We start from the raw sequence: 6,737 nt of genomic DNA, 5'->3' as shown, positions 1-6,737 counted from the left end.
GAGGAATTTAGGCAGACCTTCAAGTTGGAAAAGTTCCAGCATGTGATTGTTCAAGAGTTGTCCATAGACATTATGAAGCCAGGGGAGAGCATTTTAGAAATGAATGCAGGAATGAGGGTCTTGGCAGCAAAGATGTTCGTGCCACCTAATGATGTTGTCATGAAAGGGTGGTTCTTGAAGGCCTTACCCCCTGCCATAGCTATCAGACTTGTGGAAAAACTTCCAGCAGAGCATGCTTCGTTGCAAGACTTTTGAGGGAGGCTATGAAGACGGAATGGTTTTAGTTGAGTTTTGCACCAACACAACTTCCAACTACCAACCGCTCAAGAGTATAGTAAATGAGAATGTCACTTCTACCCTATCAACACATCAATAAGGTTCTCAATGAAGCACTTAAAATACAACAAAAAATGCATTACAAATAACCTTTCTCTTCTTCTCCACAACCTCATAAAAAGTGGTAGAGAAAATGCACTAATATCATTTTACTTTCAGTGGATGACAATAACATCATCCCTTAATGAGGTTATGGTGAGTTTCTTAAAAAAATCATCATAGAATGGCACTAGTGCCACTCTCCAAATTTCGACAAATCTATGTAAATAAATTCAATTCAAACACTTTGGAAAAACAAACATTACAATGCATTGGGTTCATATCACACGAAACCAATATCAATTAAAAGGTGGCAGTGTTATATTATTAAAATGGTCACTACTACTATTTTTGAACTAGGATTGACATGCCATAGATCCCTTTACAATTCATCCAGAGATATAACAAGAGGAATATTAGCAATATCTTCGGCAGCTATAGGAGGCAAGGGTCCCATTGGCTCACCACATCATCTCTCGAATCACATGGTGGTAGCGAAACAGCATGTGTTTGCAGTGGCTTTTCAATTCCAGACCAAAATTTGATCTTTGGATTATTTATTAAAAGATCAAAACAAATGGACTCGACTTCTACAGCTTGTTCTTTTGTCATCACCAAAGACACCACTCTTCTTTCATTCGATAATACATGCCTTGTCACAACTCCTTTGGTGAAGAAGTCAACTACAAGCTGATCATCCCTACAAAAACACATGATGCTTTCTTTCATAATGCGTTCCTTGATGGCCTCTTATAGATCCTTTGTTTGCTCCTCCTCATCACTATCAACCATGATATTAACCTCAAGTATGTTGTAGGGCTTGGCAACTTGCAAGAGGTGATCAAATCCAGAATATCCATCATTTGAGATCAAGAATGTCAAAATGCCAAATGTTTCAGTCAAACCCATCAGTGCCTCATCTTTGGTGTGAATGACACACATGAATCTTTGACTCCAAATTGAAAACTCATCAATGGAATTCTTAATATTGGCCATCTCTATCATATTCAAAAATGACAAAAGAACAAACTGTGATGGAGGCAGTGTGGACCATATTACACCTTTAATTAACTTCCCAAATGTAGCTTTATTCTAGTCAATGTTTTTTGCAAACCCTTGTGTAGTGTCAAGCACACACAAGCTAATAGCAACTCCATCTAGAAAGTGTCATGACAAAAACTTGTCACCTTCCATTTCCATATTGACAAGAGAGACCATCTATGGAAAACACTTTTTTGACTTGACGATGTCATCATTTCTTGCTTCTATTAACCATTCATCATAGAGCTAATTGGAGCTAGTGGGAATTTAGGCATTGATCTGCCAACCTATAGCTTTTCCTTTAGCCATGTCTCGCAAATTCCATGAAATCTTTGAAAAGCAACGGAAGTAATACCAAAATACCCTATAAAGTTATCCCATGTTCCAAAGGTGGGATTTGAATGTTGTGAGGTGAATACTTTCATAAGCTCCTCTCTACGTGCTTTGTCTTGCTTCATTCCCAATGCCCTTTGAGCCATGTCGGTAACATCCTTGTTGTCTTGCTTGGACTTGATGAGTAAAATGTCGCTTAACTCTATCTCCTCTTGGATTTTTCTCACACTTTCTTCATCCAATCCCAACAAGTGTCTCATATATGTTATGGTCATTGGTTGACGACCTCTCTCCTACACTAATCTCAAAATTTGTATTTATTTTCATATATGTCGTCCTCATAGGTCACCATATGGGTGTCTGGTGGCGAAGTTGGCACCCATTGACACATTTGCAATTGACACAAAATTTTGAAAAGAAAATCATAAGCAGTACATATAATAGATGAGATTGGGTCAAACATCCATAGCATTCTTTCAAAATTGATGACGCTTTGATTATTCTCACTTAAGAGAGAGTGGCACTAGTGCCATTCTCATGATTCTATCTATGAAAAATGGCACTTTAGCTATTCCTTCAAGAGAGTAGATTAAGAATGGCACCAGTAGGACTCTCTCTTTTGTGAAATAACTAGATCCAATCTCCAAAATAACTTGTAACTTGAATTGAAAAATATACTTGAAAATTTCATGAACAAATATAGCAATAAAAAGAGAGGAATACTTACATCCTAGTTTTGGCGATCTGCATGACCTTTCACAAGTCTTAGGGCCAGCTTATTTGGTCGTCCAAACATGGCTGGTTCTTTAGAACTATTTGAGCCTCCATGTTAGCCATCGATGATATCTTATAGCTCACAACAATGCACGACTTCCTCCTTGTATAGAAGCTCTTCGTTGCAGTAAACACTTCTCCTTGTGGTGCACTTTCCATGAAAAATTTTGCTGCAAGTATTGAGTGCTGGCTTGCAAGAATCCAATAATTATATTCCCCCAATCTTTATTTCTATACCTCATCCTTGCGCATTGGAGTGTTTAAGTGCAGGTGGAATGGCATGAGATGTGCGCATGTTGCTAGGTGTTTTGACATAGTAGCAAATTTGTGGACCGATTCATTGACATAAGAAAGAGTCAAGGTTCTGTACACATATTGACTTGATGCTTTATGGCAATTCACAACTAGAACTGACACCTCGTACTCAAGCCCAAACATGAAATATTCTGCATAATCCATAAATCCTAACAAGCTAGTATCCTTCTTCTCAAAAATTTCAATTTTCTTTTGAATTGCTTTATAGTCAATATTTTTCATTTCTCTCTCGTGTGGCACTATTCTATCTTCTATTCCAGACACATTGGGCTTGTCCCTGAGAGTGTTTGTATCCCCAGTCATCTCTTTGTCAGTTCCAGTTGTGTCAAACACCTTCTCTCTAGCCATTCCAGTGCTAGATAGTGGACTTGACTCTTTATCCTCAGCTTTCTCTTCGCCTTTTTCTATAATTCTCTTGGGTTTCTTTGATCTCTTATTACTCATGGCATTATCTTCCTTTAAAGTCTTCAACACTGCATATTTGGCATCCAAGATTTGAGTGTTGTTCAAATTCTCATGGTCAATGGTCTAGCCCTTGGATTCCATCGAGCCATCCATATTGGATATCATCCTGGCATTGTCATAGCAAGTGGGATCCAAAAGGAACAATGTAGAACAACTGGGATGAGCCTCAAAACAATCTATTTCTTGGAATTTAGCTTTCACTATCTCTTTAACCTCCCCCACATCCTCAAATGAAGTTTCTAGGAGATTAACAAAACAATGGATCCTCTTGAGCTGCTGCAGTTCACTACTGAATACGTCTAAGTACCATCCCCATTAGGAAAAAAGGGAGCTCATTTTGGGGCCTTTTACGGTTTGGAATAGAGGGCCAACGTAACGTTGGAAATTCACGAAAATAAGAGAAAATAGAAAAAAGAAACAATACTTTATGTAGGTACAAGCGTGCTACATTAATGTAGAGATTGGATTTTTATTCTCACAAGATCTTTGGACATGAAGATAGAATCTAGTCTGACATTTTATCTGATAAGGGCCTTCCCGCTTCCACCTTCCTTTGAACTTTGAAATGTTGTGCTGCCTTTCCTTCGGAAGGTCTACCATTCTACACCACTGCCTCATTGTGCAGCAGCCTCTTCTTTTCCAAGACTACTCCCTTGATCCTGTTTGGCGTAGAGTAAGATGTTTCTTGTCACCTGTCTGTCTGCCCACTTTCTCTTTCTTGAAACTTCAATTTGTTATCTTGTTTACATTACTTTGCTATTGTTACAGATTCACAAGGTCTCCATGGTGAATAAAAACCATGGCCGTTCTTGTGGAAGATGCTCTGTGGATGATAATGCTATGAAGGCAGAATTATACCACACATCCTTACCCCGTTGACCTGCTTCTTCCATTTCTTCGGTAGAGAATTCAAGTACAGTCAAAACGGAAGGAACTTGGGAAAGGTTTAGTGTTTCAAAAGGAGCATGGGTGCTCATACAACCTAGCAAAAGAAAAAGACCCCATACAAAAAACATTTTCTTGGTGTCATGGAAGGGAAGAGTACGAGATTTTAAAATCACCAGAGGGAAGATATCGGTGAAAGAAGTTTTGATTCAGCATGTGTACATGCATAAAGAACTTGTCTTGTGAGACTATCCAAATGATCTTCCACAACACAGGCCTAATCGTATATTTTTCTATTGTGGTTTTTTTCTTTACGAGGTGTATGGATTTTTAAGATGAAGCTTTCTTTCTTTGCTTATTGACATTCTTGTGTTGTTTTATCTTGATTTATACCCTTCATCGTATGAGACATGGCAAAACATCGATTGTATTCTGGGATTTATAGATGTTCTGCATGGATCGATAGGAGAACAACAATACCAAGGTCGATGTGCAACAGAGCTAGCTCAATCGGGTATATTTTTTACTGATCATTTTTATCAGTTGCCGGACAATGCTAACACACATGGTGTGTTAAGGAAACAAGACCTTCTGGCATGGAATTCAGTGGATTGGCCTCACCCACATTCTAGTGTTACAGAGGCATATAGGGCCAAGCTTTTCAAAGAAGTACAGAAAGCTCTCAGGCCCAATATTGCCACAACAATAATAAAAATTTCTTTATGCATGCCTCTCACAGTTTTTGTGGACTTGTTTAATACCTTTCCAGTGAAGGTTTCAAAAACAATGTTCACAGTTAAAGCAACAAGTTCGGCATGCATGCCACAATTTTTGGATAAAGGTTGGGATAAGAAGACATGTAGTTCACTGTTTTGTGAGGTTGTCCAACCTTCTATGCAACTGAAGTACATGGTTGCATCATACAATTTTATTTTTTCTTTTTATTATAAGCACAGTCGAATGCTAGGCACAAAACTAGTCCCAATGTATCAAGATGAAGATTCTTTTGGTGGAGAAAATAAACTTCTTGATATTGATGTTGTTGAGAATGGTGATGTGCTAGTCAATATCTCATTAAGAGAATGTCGCTCCCTAGCTCAATTGTGCAATGACATTCTGTTTGAGATATAAGGTTCTATTTCAAACGACTTTTTATTTATCTACAACAATAAAAAGGTACACCATCTGATTTATCCTAGTCTCATTAAGCACTGCTATTAGTTTACTTTACCCTATTGATTCATATTGCTTTTTTGCAGGTGCTCAAAAGAAGAGAGAGCTCAATAAAATGCAAAGACATTGAAAATTTGAAAATTGAGATAACACAGACTCCATAAACAAAGGTATTGTATTCAATAAAGTAAAATTTTATACAGAAGTGTTTAATTGTACATGTAGAACATATTCTTGACAACCATTTTCTATTTATCTATAGCTTGATCCAGAGGCTGCTCTACATGGTCCAAGCTCTCCGTATCATCATTTTTTGGAGAATCTGTTTTCTGCTGGCTCCAGCCTATCCTGTACAGTATGTTGGTGCTGCTCCATTGTCTCCTCTACTGCCCCTGGAGCATCTGTTTGCTGTTGCTCCATCTTCTCCTCAACAACATAAGCAGTAGGTCCTTGTTCCTATGGCTTCTCCTCATCAGCACTAGGTCCTTGTTCCTGTGGCACCACATCAGCTTCATCTGTGTCATCAAGGTGTATGACACCTTCTTGTATTTTAGAGCTCTCACCCAACTCGACAGTAGCTGGTACAATAAGTTTGGGGGAGGCATAGCTCAAAAACTTCCAAATTGTATGAGCTCTGAAATTATATACATAGTTTGAGCTGAAGCTATCTTCTTTCATCTGCAATGGCATATGATGATTTAGAACACTTTGTACCACTATCAATTATCTTGAAGCTAAATGAAAATTATTTTTTCTTACAAGGTCTAGCTGTTCTTTCTCAAAATAGCTTGAAAGTAGATATTTGGCACTGATCAACACTCTCCATCCGTAGCTACTTGAATCATCTTGTTGTGGTGTCTCTACAGTTGGAAAGATATGTTAGAAACTGTTAACATCTGAACAAAACAAAATTATTCAATAAGTTCAAAGGCATAGCATGAAATAGACATCAGTAGAGGGAATGACTTTTTACCTCTAGATTTATTGGCTCTATTAAATCCAAAAGAGAGACATTAGGAGGACAGTGATCCAATGCATCTAGAAGCCTTCTAATACAACTGCAATACATATAATTTAGTTAGTATGAAATCAAAATAATGAAGTTTTAAGTTAAAAAAGCACACACACCACTTACAATTTCAACTCTCTGTGTGTGTTTTTAAAAGAGTTGAATATAAAGCATTGGTTCTACTGGATGTCAATAGAAACAAAACTCCAGTGGTCACTGCATAAGGAAAAAAGCATTAAGAAATCAAAGGCTACAAGGGTTCTCAATCTTAAAGAAGAATCCCAAAAGAAGCAGTCACCCACATACCTGTTATGGTATGGAAGTAGAAAAACATCGATAACTTCAAAATTGCAGTGTCTGAACCAGT

The sequence above is a fragment of the Dipteris shenzhenensis genome, chromosome 10 (genome assembly GCF_047967505.1).
Source record: "Dipteris shenzhenensis isolate YYH24624 ecotype China chromosome 10, Dip_SZ_1.0, whole genome shotgun sequence".
In the NCBI taxonomy this organism is placed as follows: Eukaryota; Viridiplantae; Streptophyta; class Polypodiopsida; order Gleicheniales; family Dipteridaceae; genus Dipteris; species Dipteris shenzhenensis.
The sequence above is the reverse complement of the archived record's forward strand: the minus strand, read 5'-3'. Positions refer to the sequence as shown.